This window comes from Triturus cristatus, chromosome 1_2 (assembly GCF_964204655.1).
Source record: "Triturus cristatus chromosome 1_2, aTriCri1.1, whole genome shotgun sequence".
Classification (NCBI taxonomy): Eukaryota; Metazoa; Chordata; class Amphibia; order Caudata; family Salamandridae; genus Triturus; species Triturus cristatus.
In genome coordinates, this window is record NC_140580.1 from 897,371,631 (window position 1) to 897,391,339 (window position 19,709).

Consider the following 19,709-nt stretch of genomic DNA (forward strand, 5'->3'; position numbering starts at 1 on the left):
CAGGTTTCTAAGACATTAGTAAACATCACAGAGAGTAAATACATTTCCCCCTCTCTGTCCCTATTGATGGACTGATTTGTTTTAGCACAGTACTGCGCAACATCGTTGGCATAACGGTTTCCGACCGTTATAAAATCCTCCCCTTGTCCATGGGCAGCACATTTTACAACTGCTAACTCCTTAGGCAGCTGTATCGCCTCAAGCAATTTACCAATCATTTCAGCATTCTTTATCGGAGTTCCACTCGATGTCAAGAAACCTCTTTGCAGCCAAAGCTGGCCAAAATCATGCACCACTCCAAATCCATACTGACTATCAGTCATTACAGTTGTCCTCAAATCTTTCCCAATTTCGCAAGCTTTTGTCAATGCCACCAATTCAGCAACTTGCGCAGATTTCACTCCTTTCAATGGTGATGCTTCCATGACCTCTGAAACTTTGCATACCGCATATGCTGCACATAGCACACCATCATCATTTCTCAGGCATGATCCATCCACAAACAACACATGATCACTCTCATTCAAGGGTAGATCCCTTATGTCTGGTCTCGGTTTTGTACAGTATTCAAGCACATCCAAACAATCATGATCATCTTCCATTTTCACACCCACATTTTCAATATCTGGCAAAAGTGTCGCTGGATTCACATTTACACATCTCTCAAGAGTCACATTTGATGCTCCCAGAATCACTTTTTCATATTTAGTCAACCGACTATGTGACATGTACTGAGTTCTGCTTCTTGTCAAAAGAATTGCCACATTGTGAGGTACGAATACCCTTACAGGATATCCCATTATGATTCCCTCACTCTGTTCCAGGCTTCTGCATGTTGCTGCCACAGATTTCAGACAACCTGGTAAACCCACAGCTACAGGGTCAAGTGTCGATGAGAAGTACGCAATAGGCCTTCTCAGTAATCCATGTTTCTGAATTAACACTGAAAGTGCGCATCCATTTCTCTCACTGCAGTACAGCTCAAATTCCTTTTCGTAGTCAGGCATACCCAAAGCTGGAGCCTCACACATTTTACTCTTGAGCTCTTCAAATGCTGCCATTTGTTCTGCATCTAGATCCAATGGATCTGTCATTTCACTTTTTGTCAGTTTAATCAGTGGCTTTGCTATCAAGGAAAAATTAATTATCCACTGACGACAATAACCCACCATACCCAGGAACATTCTCACTTCTCTCTGAGTTTTTGGAGCTTTCATTTCTCTGATTATTCTGATCCTGTCATCAGTCACTTTTCTCAGACCCTTTTCAATATTGTGTCCAAGATAATGCACCTCTTTCTTGCAAAATTGTAATTTGGCTGGAGATACCTTTAACCCTCCATCTGCCAGATGATTCAGTAAAGCTATGGTATCTACTTCACAAGCTTCACGTGTCTTTGATGCCACCAGTAGGTCATCAATATACTGCACTAGCACTGAACTCTCGGGCATGATCAAACTTTCCAACGATTTCTTCAATAACTGATTGAATATCGAAGGACTCTCCGTATACCCCTGTGGGATACGACACCATGCTAAGATACGCTGGCCAAACCTAAATGCAAAAATCGGCTGGCTATCATGATGCAATGGAATTGAAAAGAACGCATGACACAAATCAATCACTGTATACCACTCAGCATCATGTGGAATTTGATACAGGATCACTGATGGATTTGGCACAATAGGACAACATGCCACCACAATTTGATTAACTTTTCTCAAATCCTGTACGATCCTAAATTTCCCATTGGGCTTTTTTAGTCCCATTATCGGTGAATTACACGGACTACTCAGTAGTTCTCTCAGGACCCCTTGCTGAATCATTTTCTCAATTATAGGAGTTATCCCTTCAATTATTTCTGGTGTCATTTTGTATTGAGGAATGTTAGGATATGTAATTCCATCTTTCACTGCAATTTTCACTGGATCTACATTATTCATCAATCCCACATCCTCTCCAGTAAAATCCCAAACTGTCCTTTTCACTGTGTCTCTCAGCTCTTGAGGCAAATCCTCCGGATTAAACACAGCAAATGCACCAATTAACTCACTTTCTCTATTCTCTAGAGTCACTCGGTACAAAACATCTTCATCTGGTGTCTCAAAGGCTATTCCATCCGGTGTACAAAAAATTGTGCAGTTCATCTTGCACAACAAGTCCCTACCCAACAGGTTCACTGGACTCGTGTCACAGACAATGAATCTGTGCATGTCTGAAAATTTCCCTATCTGTACTCTTACAGGTTCAGTAAGACGTGTTCTGATTTGCGTATTGGCTACACCAACTACTTGGATTGCTTCATCCGAGAGAGGAAGATTTCTAACATCTGTTGACCTGACAGTTGATCTTGTCGCACCTGTGTCTACCAAAAAAGTAACACTCTCCTCATTTATTTTCCCATCCACAAATGGTCCTGCCTGGTCTATTTCTAGAGTTGCACCAAGTATGCACTCTTCTTCCTCTCCTCGGCACCGTCAATAATCACCCTCAGACTCACTCCCTTCACTCTTTAACAAGTACTGTTGTACTTTGTTAGAACGTCTTGGTTTGTTTACCTGCTCATCATTGTAGAATCCTGAATCCTGATTATACTTTTGTAACCCTCTATTCTGCGGCAAGGGCGGTTTTGGCTCTTGACTCTGCTGTCTCACAACTTTCTGTTGTTGCTGCTGTTGATTATTTCCTTCGTTCTGCACCTGTTGATTTAAGGATTTATTTTCATTACTCACTAATGGTGGATTAGGACACTCCGATCTCCAATGCCCCAATTGGCCACAGTTGTGACAAGGAAATTGTTTCTTCGCTTCCTCAAGACTTCCTTTTCCTTTCCCTGCAAATCTAGGTCTATTCCCTGCATTATTTCCTGGATTATTCGCTTGTTCCACTAACTGTGCTTCCTGTCTCTCCGCAACTTTCACTTGTGCCCACATTGCTTTCTCTTTCAGCTTTCTTTGTTTTGCTTCAATTTCATCACTAAAGTATTTTGCATGCCTCAGGATCTCATCTACTTTCTTACTCTGCCAATCCACTGTGTGCTCACGAATTCTCTCACCAATTTCAGGTCTAAGGCCATATACAAATCTGTATACAAAATGACTCAAATCTTTGTCACCCAGGTGTTCATCTCCACTGAATTGTTTAAATGCCAGTATCAGCCTCTCGTAAAAAGCATGAACTGATTCTTTCGCTTCCTGTTGTGTTCGATCTATCTTTACCCAGTCTGTCTCTTTTGCAGGTACTTTACTCTTCAGGTATACCATCACCTGATCATACTTTCTCATTATCTCTGGATCTGGTGCCCCTGTTCTTGGGTCTCTTGGATATTCCTCAGTAGGCCAACTCACAACTATTTTACACTCAGTCCACAAGTCTGCTGGAACAATTATATCAAACAGACTATTCAGGTCAACCCACAGCACTTTTGACAATTTCACAAACCTATCTACCTGCCTATACCACTCGACGGGCTTTTCTCTCAATCGAGGGAAATCATTCGTGAATGATAAAATATCCTGTCTGGTCCATGGAACATGTACATATCCTCCTCCAGGTATTTCTCTCATAGGATAATTATCCACTGATTTCTCCTTTTCTCTCACTGGAAATGCTGAATAAGTTGTTCTATCTTCAGCCTCATCTCTTTTCTTGTACCACCTATCCTTCCACTTTTCTACATCACCCCATCTTCGCAATAATGCTACCATTTCCTTAATCTGTCCTGTTCTACCAGTAGCATTCAAATTCTCAATATCCTTCTCTGTAAAATCCATCCTGTAAGTTCTTTGTAAAGCTTTCACTTTATCAATGTCAACTCCCTGTTCATTTGCTATTGCTCTTAGCCTGTCATGTGTATTTCTTGCTCTCCAGGTGATATTTTTGCACATGAACATTAGTTCACCATCATGATGACTCTTTAGAATCTCTGTTGGAACTGTTCCTGTAACAAGCTCTTCTAGTTCTACACGTAACCTAGCTACATCAATTACTTGTGAATCTTTATCCTTTTTCTGTAGAACCTTCATCCAATCATTCCAATCATCAACTGTTATTTCAGCAGTTTTTCCACTCTCTTTTGCGGTTCTAAAATTGGCATCCCTGAACAACTAGCTTCACCAGCATCCAATATTTCACTACATGTGTCATGTCTTGATTGTCTCAGGTCACTTCTTTCTGCTCTTTTACCTGAATCTCCTGAAGGACCAACTGAATTTGTCAGATTATTCCCAACATATGGAATCACCAGTCCATTCTCACCTGTCCTCTGTTTATCAAACACAGGCATAACCGGACCTATTGTTACAGGCACCGTAACAGCTTCTAGATTCTTCGTTAACTCCCTAATTTTCTCTGTCAACTCTGTTGTAGTTCTGGCTAATTGTCTGGCATTTTCATCAAGGTAATGATCACTTCTTACCTCAGATGTCTCAATTTCCGTCTCATTAACACACACTGTATCTCTTATCGGAGAAACAACTGGTGTACTTTTATCTGGTTCTGGTCTATATGGAGGTGGTCTCTTGTAAATCATGTCATTCAAGACCTCATCCTCATACTCATTAACTCCATATTTTCTTATTTCTGACTCAGGAACCCTTTCTGCTCCTCCTTCAACTGTTCTCATCGGATATAATCCCTCTGACATACTAACATCTCGCCACCTTTTCATTCGATCATGATGAGTCTCACGATCATGTCTCCTCCCAAACATGTACCTATAGTACCCTCCAGATCTCTGTTTTTCTCTCTCATGTACTTCCTCTTCCCATTCCACTAAAGCCTCGAACTGTGTAGGTCTCGGTTTCGGGTCAAGACATAGCATCTTTTCCCGTAAATTTCTCAACACGGCCAGATTAAATGAACCATGTTCTGGAAATGCTAGAACACCATCTTCTTTAGTATACCTAACCCAATTCTCCAACCATATACAGGTATGAAACCCATGTCTTGCAGCCATAAAGGATGCAGGTGTTTTCGGTGGAGGTAACAACTCGCCCTCTCTTGTTTTAACATCTTTATCCTTGCTAAACCACTTTTTAATTTTACCAAAAAATGTTTTCTTCTTTTTCTCTTCTTGGTAATACATTTTAGCGTTTACAAAAACTCTCTACTCTTTCCGTATTATAAATATACAATACGAATTTTCAACCAATTGCAGCGCGACTCCCACTAACGCACCAATCCTGGAACGTTTACGTCACTATATAGCCCTTCCAATCCTTGCGCGGCTCACACTAACGCACCAATCCTAGCGCGAGCACTATTCTGATCTACCATCCAATCAGAGCGCGGTTTTTCTGACGTCAACAGTCGCTGCAGTCGCTTGTCTCCTGTCTTCTGTCACTCGTCTACCCCTCCTTTACAAAATCTTTTCAGTAGACTTCGTGTCAAAATTTCTACAAAATCTATTAGTTACAACATAAAAACATCTCCATTGTCTGCTTCGCTAACCACAGAATAGTAAAAGAGAGTCTATTTCATAAGAGACTTTTCATTGACACAGTAGCACTTCCTCTACTCTGCCCTACTAACATACATTCATTAACTGTTTCCTCTAGGACTTGTCCAAAGAGTCTTACAATCAACTAAATGTACAAACATTCACGCACATTCATACAAGGAAATATAGTACATACGCACAGAATCCTGCTTCCCGAGAACAGACAATCTGCTCCACTACAGAATTATAACTAAGGCTCCCGGTTTTCCGTTTAAACGGATTTTTACATATAAATACAGACGGAAAGCTTTTTAGCTTTTGTCTGTATTTATATATAAAAACGGGAAAATACTAACAAAACCAATGCTCCTCCTGCCTCTGTGCTCCTCTGTAAAATCCGAGTCAGAGGTGCACAGGGGCGTCCAAAAGAAAGGGGAAACTGCTGCCCTGAAACTGCTCCAGAGATGGGGTGGGGGGGACTGGGAGCTCCGTGTCTGCAGAGACACTCCAGCACCCCCTTAAAGCGGTAGTTCACGCAAGATAATTGTTGGAGCAGTGGCAGCAGCAGATGTCCATTAAGAGGTGTGAATACACCCCAGGACATCGGCCTCACTTCCAGCAACCTTTTGTTTTTTAGGTCTCACGTGTGGGGGATTTAGGGCACAACTGGAATTGGGAGTATTTTGCCACAAATCGGAGTGGGCCGGTGAGAAGGGTGGGTTGCTTAATGAATGGCAGGACGTTTTTTGAAAGAGGTGGCCGTGGGTGTAGTCGATGTGATCTAAACTGTAGCTAGGGAGGGGCACTGCATTTAAACATAAGAAAGGAGGATCACGTGTAAACGGAGGCCTGGGGACATAAGCGAAGTGTCGTGGCACATAGGAACTAGAGGCAGGGAAGAGCAAAGTTAGGTCATCGCCGTTTGACGCAGAGATTGGGAGCTAGAGCTGCAAGGGGTGATGTGCCAAGCGAGAAAAATCCACAGGGGTTCACATATGCTGTAGGAAGGAGATTATTAGGAACTGCGATGTGCACTGGGAGCAATTTGCAAAATATGTCTTGGGAAATATGCACTGTTGTGCTAAATAGTTGGAGAGAGTTGTACAAGGTGAATATGACACGAGAGCGAGCGCTAACAGCAGTGATAGGTTTGAGGGGGTCGTTCAGAGACAGCAATTTGCTCCTTGAGGGAGGGTGGAGGGGCTGGTATGGGAGAAAGCTGCAGGCGGTGTTGTGCTCAGTGGAGGAGTGAGACATGCTTGCTGGTATTTGGGCAGAGATAGAGAACTGCAAGTATGAGGTGACTTGGTAGAGACATCTGCTGGCTAGAATGTCCCCGGAGGCTGGGTTTGTTGCAAGCAATGATATGTTTTGGGAGAGAGAGGTGCAGTGGGTGAAGTAATGCGTTGACATTTTGCAAGACAGCTGCGCAAATGAGACCTACTCACAATCACTAATTCACGCAACTTTTCTTAGAGGACAGGGAAGAAATTTACTCCCAATATGTAAAGTGCACTTAGCATAGGCTCCATTAAAAAAAAAAAACAGCTATAACAACCTAGTGCAAGTGTGCATGCCAACTTAAATAAATGTGGAAAAATACTAGCTTTAGCGTTTTTTTTCTTGCATCAAAAATAAATGTGGATAAATACAGATAAAATGACCAAAAAATAAATATGGATAAATACAGACGGAAATGTGAAAAAAATAAATACCATAAAACCGGGAGCCCTAATTATAACATACACCAACTAAGCAAGCTTTCTTTGCCCAGTTCTTCAAACAAGCTCAGAGAATATCTATTACTCCTCCCGCGATAAGCTTTAACGGAAATCCTTACGGATCCCTGGGACTTAAGACCAGAGTTTCACAGATAACCTTCACTATCATACACACTCCTTATATACCAGAAATATCTAATAGTAACATACGACGATGTCACTGATTCCGAACCCAGACAATGTGACGCGCAACTTCAATTGTCACACGTTATTCTCCACAATTCCGTCTTTCCCGAGAGCAGCATATACTTCCCTCTGCCCTACTACGGAACTGCTACAGCTTCCAAGTTCCAGAAGCACTACATATAACTCAACATTACGACTCCAACATATAGTATTAGTACATATACCAACATGAACCAATAATCAATAATCAATAAACTAATGTACAAGCAATCTTATCAGATCAAGATAATCATCAAAAACCATCAAACTCTGCTACCAGGAAATTGATAGAGATCAGGGTGTGTATAATATTCCCACTACCACGGATAGAGTAATCTCACAGTTACACGCACATGCATACATCATACGCTAGGGCCCATTTCACTAACATACGCTCAAATACTCTTACCAGCAATAAACCTGTGGAAAGAAAAACTCCTAATCACCCTGCATCTATATCGAGGTCGATTAGACCTGGTTTTTGTGACTGTCCTCAAACATAATCTATACAACATATACAGCAATAATCAAAAATGTAAACCCAATAATTGACAAGAAAGAATATCCAACACCATGTTTAAAATTATATTGCTTTATCTAAAATTAGTCAAAGGAAATCAATCAGAGTAAATCATTTTCTCATAGTTACCTATTCTAGCTAAATGTCAGAACGGGTCAGGACAAGTCTCTCGGTAAATGTCTCTCAAGACGAAGTCCCTTCAGCATCAATCCTCAGCAACGTAGATTCGGTACGCGGCAAAGGCAAAATGGCAAGTGGCAAAGCCCTCTCTAGGCTAACATTTCTTATAGTTTCTAAACAATGGAAAGATACATTGGAAACATAGAAAAAACTGTAATGTCCGCCGGACCTGCTGAGCAGAGCGAGAAGGAAAGGATGTAACATCGCTACATTTGAAAATCTCCGCTCAGGAAAAGTTCACATAATAGAGACTACGGAACAGGAACCAAGAAATAAAACATGTATCTTATTAGTTCAACTTCTCCTCGGCAATCGAGCCACAGTTCAGAGTTTTTCTCTAAGGCTCCTTTGTTTCCCAAGGCTGCCAAGGACATTTTCATTTCACTTGGAGATCTCCCAAAACTGCTGCTGTCCTCATGGAAAGTTTTCAAACAAGCAAGCAAGGACCATGGTCAGTTAGCTTCAGGACCATTTCCAGCAGGGGTCTCCCTCGTCACAGTTTTCATATTATAAATCACAGCCAGGCTCACAAATCGGCCATCTTTCCTAGGCCATCATAGGCCTCAATAGACCATCTTAATTAAAAGAAACAAAAACAACGTTACCACAGCATAGTGATTAAACAGTGTTAACCCCACTAATACCCTTATGTGTATGCATCTATCTAGCACTTGCAACATAGAAAAGCATTAATTCGGAAAGCATTTTGTGCTCAAAAATAAACAGCACATAGCAATGTTTAAACATGAAAACACGCATGTTATTTTTAAACAGCACATTTATGCACACCCACGTGTAACTCTCTCTTGTTATGACAAACGGATTGATTAATATAAACACACTTGCACAAGACAAATAATTAATTATTAATTATTAATAAATTAGTACAACGAATAGACATGCCAGAGCTTCAAAAGCCACTGAATTTTCAAACTGAAAACTCTGCTCCAGCAGTAGTGTCTCTGACAGGCCGGGTTGAGTTGCAGGCATGAGGTGTCCCCGTGTTATGTGACTCAAGCGGCGCTGGGAAGTGGATCCTGGACTCGTTTGTGTCCTTTCATCAACCAGTGGACTGTTGTGCAGTGTTACGCGCAAGATGTATTGTTTCTACCCGCTTCATTTATTTTTTGTAGTTTGGCTGGGGGACTTGAAGTGCGGTGTTTGGCGCTTCTGAAGTGTTTTCACATAGTTTTTACTTGACATTTTATCTCTGCACCTGGTGGAAAATTTGTTAAAAAAAAACAAAAAAAACGTTGGCTCACCTGATTAACGGGCAATCCTCGTGATGCCAGTGCGAGCCATGTCTTCAGCAGCTCGCGGTGTATCCTGCGGATTCCACGCTGTGCAGCATGGATGTGCCTGGAGCCACCCGGCTCTACGTCGTGCTGCGTGACGCCATTTTAAGTTTACTAAGGTCTTCAAGTACATTTGTGGAATCCAACCGTGCCAACCACGTTGTGTTCTTGTTTGCTTAAAAGTTTATTGGCACATCATCATCTTGCAGCACCACCTGGATTTTCGTTTCTCTATGTCTCACTTCGTTTCTTCTTTGCTGTCAGCTGCGTTTTACATTGTCCTGTTTTCAAGGGTTTTGACACGTCCTGTTTTTGGTACGGAGTTATGAGTAATTCTACAGTGCCACCTAGTGGTTTTTGGGCGCCATCACTCCTTAACAAGCAATAAAAAGGCTCACTCGTTGGTGTTTTCGTGAAGATTTCATGACCTCTTGTGTAGTGACTGTGATGGACATGACACCAAGTTGGCTCCAAGGTAAAGGAAAATACACGGGGCGAGTGAGATGTATTTCAAATTCATCAAGGGAGGCCTGATGTGGATAAAATTAAAAGCTGCTGTGAAGAAACTTTTGGATTCTCCTTTTTGGTTCGTGGAGTGGTCATCGTTTGAAACAAGGTGACTTTTCAAAATGGTGCTACTTTCAAATAGGCCGTGCTTTCTCTTCAGTTTTTTTGGCATCCGAGTGTCAAACTTTCACAATGTCCAGCAATCTTATGAAAATCAATATGCCTCCACATCCACTTAAAATTTATGAGTTACCATCTGTTTAAACTCCTCGATGAGATTCTGGATTTGTTTGCACCGTGTCAGATCATTGTTGTAGTGCTTCTAAGGGTTATAACCTGGTGTAGTTCCATTTACAGAGTTCTGTTTTGTTCAGCGCGATTGGTCTTGTGCTGGTCGTAGTGTCTGTGCCAGTCATTCTGTGCGGCACGTGGTTTTCTTGTGTGTGTGGTAGTCATGTCGCGATTCATATGTTTGTTATTAGTAATGGGTGTCAGTCCTGTTTACTCAGTTATAGAGGGTGAGAGTCCCACCTTTTAAATTGTAATGGGTGTTAGTCCCATGTATTTAGTGTTTAGGGGGTGTTAGTCCCACCTAGCTTATGGTTAATGGGTGTTAGTCCCATATACTTCGTGTTTAGGGGGTGTTAGTCCCACCTAGGTCATTCTTAATGGGTGTTACTCCCATATTCTTTGTGTTTAGGGGGTGTTAGTCCCACCTAGGTCATGGTAATGGGTGTCTGTCCCGTTTACTTGGTTTTAGGGGGTGAGAGTAATACCTATGTTATTAGTAATGGGTGTTAGTCCCATATACTTAGTGTTTAGGGGGTGTTAGTCCCACCTAGGTCACTGTTTATGGGTGTTAGACCCATATACTTAGTGTTTAGGGGGTGTTAGTCCCACCTAGGTTACTGTTAATGGGTGTTATTCCCATATATTCAGTGTTTAGGGGGTAATAGTCCCACCTACGTTTTAGTGTTGGGTTTTGATCCTATTTACTACTCAGTGTATAGGGGGAGTTGGGTCCACCTATGTAAGTCGTATTAGGTTCCAATACCTTTTATAGTTTGTTTTAGTTTTTTTTTCCCTTTTGTATCTTATGTGGTGTCTTTTCAATTTCTGTTTGGTAGTTTGATGTTATTTTCGTGTTTTATTAAAAGAGGAGGTTGGTGATAGTGTGTGAGTTTAATGTTCTCTTTGGTGTCTTATTATAAGAGGAGGATGGTGATAGTTCATTCTTATTTTGTCATCCTTTTCTTATCCTTTTTCTTCCCCTGTGTCTTCTAACTAGCTGCTCAGCCAGTGTGAGAGTTCCATGTGGAATGTTGACGTGACTGGAATGTTGGTGTGGTGTGAGACAGTTGAGAGGATGGGCTGAGCAGCTAGCAGGCTGCTCCTGGTGGGGCTATTCTATGGACTTTACTGACTTAATAAATACGCTTAAGATTTATCCTGCCTACGTCTGCTGTGTCACATCAACTTATGGAACCAGGTCACTTCAATATGACAGTCCAGGGGCAGTGTGCTACTTGGAGTATATGGGATAAACAAGAAATGAAGAGGGTGCTCTTGGGCTTTTGTATTGAAACATTGTGAGATGCTGGAGAGTGGTTTACTCCTTTTGAAAAACAGTTGCTAGTGTGTTACTGCACTGTGGCAGACACTGGGCAGACACAGTTGTTTGTGTGTTTTTGTGCTCTGATAGACACAGGGAAGATACAGTTGCTTTTGTGTTTTTGTATGTTGACAGACACTGGGCAGACAACAATAAGGTTCAATTTTGAACTTTCTCTAATGCAATGGATGATGAATTCCCTCTGGTGATACAGAACAGGTAAGGCACAAGAAGGAAATGCGATCAAGTGGTACATACGGGCTGAAACTGCAGTTTTGCATGAACAGTTGGTGCAGGTCCCAGTAGAAAGTCCAGGGGTGGTATTGGAGGTGCCTGAGATACAGAATTTCCCTGTGAAGTGGAGCAAGGAGTTGTGGCAAGAGATTTGGGAAATAATACTGCAAATCGCAGCTACTGTGTATCATGTAGACGCTCATTGTCCCATACATTTACTAGACAGACGCTTTAATTTTCTTACAGATGAAAAGGCTGAAATGTTGGAGGCAGAGGTGGTGACGTACAACTCTGATTTTGTGGGCATGATTGAGTGCGAGCACCTAGGAGAGAGACACTCTGAACAGGCGGGCAGAGAATGAAGGTATGCATATTCCCTTAGACCTACTAAGAACTGTGATTCATATTTGTCAGTATGCAAAGCACAAGTCACACAGATGGAGAGGGGCCAGATGAAGAAAGGAAAATTACCAGCACAGATAGGGCAGATGGATTGCCTTGGGCCCATGCCAAATAATCAAGGATGTGCTTATTCAGCAGTGTATGGAGAGATAGTCAGGAAGGGGACTGACCCAGCCCTTCTTGCTGAGCACGGGGAAGGAGAATTTGACTCCACTACCAAGAACACAGAGGCTAAAGTGTGAGTATAATTCTCAGATAATTCCCGAGAACCAGCTGAGAAACGTGCAGACTGACAAGATCAAACTGTGCCATCAGACCCAAAACAGAAAAAGGAGAACTTGTGCTTTTTGAGAAAAGATTTTTGCAAGAATAGTGATGCTTGTTTCTTTTTAGATCATACTGTGACGTATTGGTGTACTTGATGTCCCTGTCCTGCGTGTGGTTGCCTTTGTTTGAGTGGGACCATGAGGGTGTGGGTCCCCCCAACTCTGAAGTGACCATCTGACAGCGCATACAGACACCGTTGCTGACATCCTTTGGCTGAATCAACCAGAGTAACTTATCTAGCAAAGGCGGTTTTTGAATGTGCTCTAATGACAATGAAAGTGAACTGATCCTGAAAGTGAAACTTATGATTCCAGGTGTACTTTAGAAAGAAGAAAAAAAGAGATATAATTTTAATTATAGCAAGTAGGCTGTGTACTTTCACACAGACCTTATGGAATAGAGAATATTTTTCATTGATTCTAGCATTGCATATCCAAAGTGTTACAGGAGAATCTGTTCAGTTTGAAGCAGAAGATTTTGAGATTACTTTATTTTAACCAAAGTGTATAGGTTTGGCTGCTTCAATAGTAGCAGTTCCAGAATTAGCCATTTAGGAGCATTAATGAGTTTACATGTTTGATTCGATTTGTTTATTCATGTTGTGTAATCATCACACATTTATTTCTGTAGCTGAATTATCAGATATGCAAGGAGCTATTTTAGATGAAGTATTAAGTGATATGCTTTTACAAGTTAATGTTTTAATGTGTGCTTCATTTTTTATTTATGCTTTCACTTCAAAGGTTGATTTTAAGTGTGTATGTTATGATAGTCAAAGGTCATGGGGTGGAATGTAGTACCAAAGGCACTCCCATGTATTGGGACCACGTGATGACCTTTAACTTCCATTATTTTAATTGGCTTTAGGTGTTTTCTTGAATGTATGATAACATTTTTCCTGCATGTGCACTTTTCCTTGAAGATTTCCTTCGTATCTCCTTGTAGCTGGGGAGGGGGAGTGTTTTATTTTTTACAGCCTAACCAGGAACAGAATGTGTGGGATGTGCATTTGAAAGCATAAGAGAGAGAAAGGTGTATAATGTACTTCTCGGAATGCAGTGGTATGAGCAGTGGTACTCAAATGTGCATTAAGTTGTACATTGGCAGATGAAGTGTGTAATGCTATAGGCAGTGGTGCACAACTGTGCAGTGTGTTGTACATTGGGAAGTATTATGAAGTTCTTACTATTAGCTTTGACATGCCCTCATGCCAACTTGAATTCTGACTCTGTCTAGCTTGAGCTTTGCGCACAGGCTGTCCCCCAGATTACACAGGCAGGCCCCCAGATTACTCCAATTGTTTAGGCTATTCACGTTCAAGGTGGTTTTCTGTACTTTTGGAGATTGTTTTCTACGTTCTCAAGCTTCGTTAAGAGAAGGTAGCCATTACACAAATGGGGTGACCCAGTAGTTAAGGACCTGGGTGTAATCTTGATACAAAAAACAATGGTCCTAAACCAATTATTGACACATCAGAGCAAAAGGCTCTCACTTAGTTATATCATTCACTCAGTAACGAGCTAAATAGGAAAAGGATTTTTTTGATGATAGCTCACAGTATTAAATATAACATTCCAACATAAAGAAGACAACATCCAAAATCTAAATCACCATACATTTATTTTCTTTTAAGGCAATTCAAATTTCTGTAATATGTAACACAAGGTTGCTCCAGAGGGAACGTGCAGAAAGCAAGGGTGCTGAAGGGTGAATAAGTGAGTGAGGGAGAAAGTTGTAGAACGTAGTGGCAAAAAGATTTTTTAAAAATTCACAAGGGGATCGGTTGTAGAGAGCCTGGTCACGTTCACAAATTATAAAGATACATTTATGTATTTAGAAACACAGAAACCAATTAATGGTATAGCACGTAAGAAAGGTGCGTGTCCCAGGCGATTGAAGGGGGCGTCGACGTTTAGACCCGTCTAGATGGCCTTAAGGGTAGTTTGAGCCTTGGCTGTGCGGGTCTTCATCAGGACCAGAGGGGCAACCTGAGTGACTCCTAGACTTAATTGTATGCCCGATGTAAATCAGGGGCAAATTCCTTATGGAAGCGCATAGGGGTTAGGTACTGGATTACTGTCGCCCTTCATGATGTACAGATTAGGTTATCTGAGGAAGGAACCGTAGGAAAAATATTTGTGTCTCTAAGGCGCTGGAATTATTGCCGAGCTTCAACCGTACTAATCGGTCTTCCTGTTGGCGTCTCTGTGAGCTGGTAGCTGACAGCTACCAGCTCACAGAGACGCCAACAGAAATTTGCCCATGATTTACATCGGGCATACCTAAATGGAGATGGTCACATCTACTTCAGTGTAGGAACCCGGCTTGCTGAGGCTCTTGACCCCGGTTGTGAATCCCCCAGTCTGGAGTGGGCTAAGATGCAGTGTTTGCAGCCAGTGAGGTGTTTTAAAAATATATATATATGTATGTTTTTACACAAGAAAATCAAAACTAGACAGACAAAAGGATACCATAGTCTCACCTGGTCACAAAAGAAGGAAGGAGCTTTGTGCCTTTGATCTATTACAGCATTGGTAGGTACATAATGATTAGCCAGAACTGTAGAAAAAAAACAGTAGCAAATAGCACTAGCATAATTTCTATTATGTTGAATGAAGGCAGGAGATAGAAACAGAATGTATAATGTGTATCATATCGATAAGGGAATCAAGGGGCAGAGAGTAGGGAGAAAGGGGGATGATTGCTTAGACACTCAAGGTAAGTATAATTAAACAGGGATATGGTTCTGTAGGTTAGTGGATAAGGGTCTGGCAGTAGAACAGTACATGCAATAGAGAATGTGTGCATGAGTTACTCATAGGGTTTCGCACAGAGTAGGTTGGAAAGGGAGGGTGGACGGGGACTCGCTGGTCTCAGGAGTAGACGACGGAGAAGAAACAGTGGAATCATGTTGCAGGGTTAGCATGTATGCACGGTATATGTGCCAAATATCCTTGGGTCGGGAGGTAGGGGGCTGGAGGGTGGAGTAAATCTCGGCCTGCATATCACAGTATGCCATGCTGAGAAGCCATGCCTCTTTTGTGGGGCGTTGTCGAGCCCCCCAATGTATTGCAATTTTCCTTTTGGCTAATAATTATGCTATCGCTGTGTACCTGCGGTAGCAAGTCGGGATGTCCGAGACAATGCCCAGTAGGGCCAGCTTAGGGGATGGCGTAAGTGATGGGGAGATCATGGCCGACAACACCTGAAATACTGAAGCCCAGTAGGTGGATATGACAGGGCAGGGCCAGATCATGTGGGAGAAGTTTCCTTCTAATAAATACCATTTTGGGCACTGTGAAGTTTTGGAGGAGTCGTATTTGGTCGGTTCTATGGGTGTAATATAGTATCTATGAACAAATTTAAAGGGCAATAGTGTATGTCGATGGTTGAGCGAGACCCTCTTAATTTGCTCATGGCTGCAGGCCCATTCCGTGTCAGTGAGCGGTTGTCCCAGGTCCTCTTCCCAATGGTGTTGTGCCCCTCTGTCCCGTACTTGTTTGAGTGTCATGCAGGCACTGTATAGTTTGGAGACTAAATGCGAACTGTCATGGTCAGCTAATAAGAGCGTGAGAAGTGTGAATTCATCTGGGCAGAGGGGGAAGGACAGGACCGCAGCACGCAAGGCGCCCTGTAGTCTAGTCATAATAAATCTGTCCATATGGGACATTTCTGTGCACGCAGCAAGGTCTGCAATTGTTATAATGTGCCCATCCGGGAAATGATCCCCGAATGTACAAAGATGTAGTTTTTGTAAGGTGCATTGGACCAATTTCTCCGATTTTGATGGTATCCACGGATTTTGAGACAGTGGGAGTTTAGGTGAGAATAGAGAGCCTGTGCCTAGGAGCAGGCCAAGTTTCCGCCAGGCCCAGCAAGTAGTAAACAATGTTTGTATGTTGTTGGGATCAATCAAATTAATCAATCAGTCTATTTATAGAGCGCACTACTCACCCGTGAGGGTTTCAAGGCGCTAAAGAGGGGGGGGTTGCTGCTACTGGTTGAACAACCAGGTTTTGAGGAGTCTTCTGAAGGTCAGAAGGTCCTGGGTCTGTCGAAGGTGGGTGGGGAGGGTGTTCCATGTCTTGGCGGTAAGGTGGGAGAATGATCTGCCGCCGGTGGTCGTACGGTGGATGCGTGGGATGGTGGCGAGGGCGAGGTTAGCGGAGCGGAGCTGGCGGTTCGCGGTGTAGAAAGTGAGTCATTTGTTGAGGTATGCTGGTCCGGTATTGTGGAGTGCTTTGTGAGCGTGGGTGAGGAGCTTGAAGGGGATCCTCTTGTTGACGGGGAGCCAGTGCAGGTCTCTTAGGTGGCTACTGATGTGGCTGTGGTGGGGGATGTCGAAGGATGAGGCGTGTGGAGGCGTTCTGGATACGTTTAAGTCTTTTTTGGAGTTTGGCCGTGGTTCCCACGTAGAGGGCGTTGCCGTAGTCCAGCCTGCTGCTGACGAGGGCTTGGGTGACCGTCCTTCTGGTTCTGGTGGGGATCCATCTGTAGATTTTGCGAAGCATGCAGAGGGTGTTGAAGCAGGAAGAGGAGACAGCGTTGACTTGCTGGGTCATAGATAGTGTTGAGTCCAGGATGAATCCCAGGTTGTGTGCGTGGTTGGTGGGTGTCGGTGCAGCTCCTAGTGTGGCCGGCCACCAGGAGTTGTCCCAGGCGGAGGGGGTGGGGCCAAGGATGAGGACCTCCGTCTTGTCAGAGGTCAGTTTCAGACGACTGGTCTTCATCCATTCTGCGATGGCCTTCATTCCTTCGTGGAGGTTGGTTTTGGCGGGGGCCGGGTCCTTGGTGAAGGAGAGGATCAGCTGGGTGTCGTCGGCATAGGAGATGTTGTTGAGGTCTTGCGATCGGACAGTGTTGGCGAGCGGTGCCATGTAGATGTTTAAAAGGGTCGGGCTGAGGGATGAACCTTGGGGTAAGCCGCAGGTGATCTTGGTGGCTTCGGATCGGAATGGGGGAAGGCAGACTCTCTGGGTTCTGCCGGTGAGGAAGGAGGTGATCCAGTCCATATGTCGGATACCCTGTGGAAGTATCGCGTCAAGTCCGATGGGGTCGGCTAGGTCCAGTTCGGGTTTGATATAAGGCATGCGGGCTTCAGGATGAAACCAGTTGTACTCAAACTGGGCCTGCACAACCAAATAATATAAGTTGAGATCAGGGACTGCGAATCCAACGCGCTTGTAGGGGAGTGTAAGTGTATCCCATGCTATTCGGGGCTTTGACCAGCCTACATCAGGTGGAGCAGTTGACCGTGTAGCTGTGAAAAGAAGCCTTTGTCAAGGGGATCGGTATGTTAACGAACAGATATAAAAAACGAGGAAGGACGTCCATTTTGATGAGGGCTATGCGGCCAGCCATGGACTGTGGTAGACGGATCCAGCGGTCCACCTGAGTGGCCAGGTTGTCCATAGCTGGCCCATAGTTCAGCTGAATTATCTGTTCTTTGTTTCTATGGAATATGATTCTTAGGTGCTTAGTGGCATCTGTCGCCCATCGTAGGGGAAGGGCACCTCTGGCTGGGATAGCTGAGTCTTTCAGGGGGAAAAGTTTGGATTTACCCCAGTTTATATGTGGGCCAGTGCTTAATTTGAGCCGGAGCTTTCCGGTGCTCTGCACCGGCACCTAATTGTCAGCACTGGGGCTATGACTGTCTGCCACATGGCGGTGCTGTCCTGCTAATTTTGGTATGAACACAACAACAGCGGTTTATTTGTTACATTTACATTTTTTTTTATATTGCACGAATTTGACCCGAGACCTCGGGTATCAGAGCGCTTGACATGAGCACCAGTTTCGTTACAGAAGGACATATTCATTTTTGTTAGGCACGGGGGGATTAAGTGATTTGCCCAGAATGACAGGACCTGCCTCCCAAGCCATTCTTCTGGCTTTGGGGGCAGGGAATAGTCTGTCTTGTCACACTAGGAGTGTGAAGGTTAGTAGCTGTGTATGTAATGTCATTGGCAGCGCTGGCATGTGGTATGTGAGGTGCAAGCTGCAGTGGCTTCCCGACGAGAGCCCCGGCACTTATCCTTTTACAAATTAAGCACTGGCCTGGGCCCAACATGTCCCCAAAGCGGCCAATCTCGTTGATAAGGGGGTGCAAGTTGTAAGCGGGGGTTTTGATAAATAGCAGAATATCGTCTGCGTAAATGGAGAGTAACAGCGGACCCGGGCGTAACCGAAGTCCTCGGTGCATATGTTTCTCCTATGAACGTCTAACTAGGGGGTCCATGGCCAGAATGAACAGTAATGGCGACAGCGGGTAACCCTAATGCGTGTCATGTGAGATCGAAAAGGAGTCTGATAGAGATCCATTTACCCGAAGCCTAACTGTGAGAGAGGAGTACAGGAGTGAGGTCAGTGCACTAAAGTAGTTGGGCATACCTAGTTTGAGAAGTGTTGCGAAGAGAAACAGCCACTCCAAAGAGTTGAAGGTCTTCTCAGCATCTAGGAGCACTCCTGCTGCCGGGGTAGTTGGTGAGATCCTATTTAACACCGAGAAGACTGTTCTAAGATTAAGTGGCGTTGACCTATGCGGAATAAAACTGGATTGTACCGGGGAGAGACTCTGGTCTAACAGTAGCGACAGCCTATTCACAAGCATCTTGGCCAATATCTTGTTGTCGAAGTTGATCAAGGATAGTGGTCTGTATGAGGGGAAGGCAGTGGGATCCTTACCGTATTTCAGCAAAAGAGAGACTACTGCTTAACGCATTGAAGGAGGGAGTGCACTGTTAATGAGGGATTCAGCAGAGACCTCAAGCAGGTGGGGTATCAGTGTCCGCTTGAACGTCTTATAGAAGGTTCAGGACAGGCCGTCCAGGCCTGGTGCCTTTGAGCCATTGACTGAGTCTATTGCTTGGCCGAGCTCCTCATCGGTGAAAGGTTCACTGAGGAATTGCCCCTGGCCAGTGATTAGCCAAACCATTGCCACCTCTTCCAAGTAGGCAAAATGCTGAGGGACGTTTGCAGGGAGATAAGTAGTGTTTAGGGTCCTGTAATACATTACTAGTTTCTGTAATATGTCTGCGTTGTCCGTTACAACGGTGTTGTCGACACGTCGTAGGGATACGATGTGTCCAACCCCATGGGGGGCCCACCAGGCAGGCAAGCGTTCTACTGGGTCGCTCCCCGTCCACATATCTGGGCACTGCCTGGTATCTGCCTAGCAATGTGGCTTCTCTGTCCGCGTGGTCATTGTCGTACTTTAATATTCGGGACCGCGAAGGGAACAGGGCCC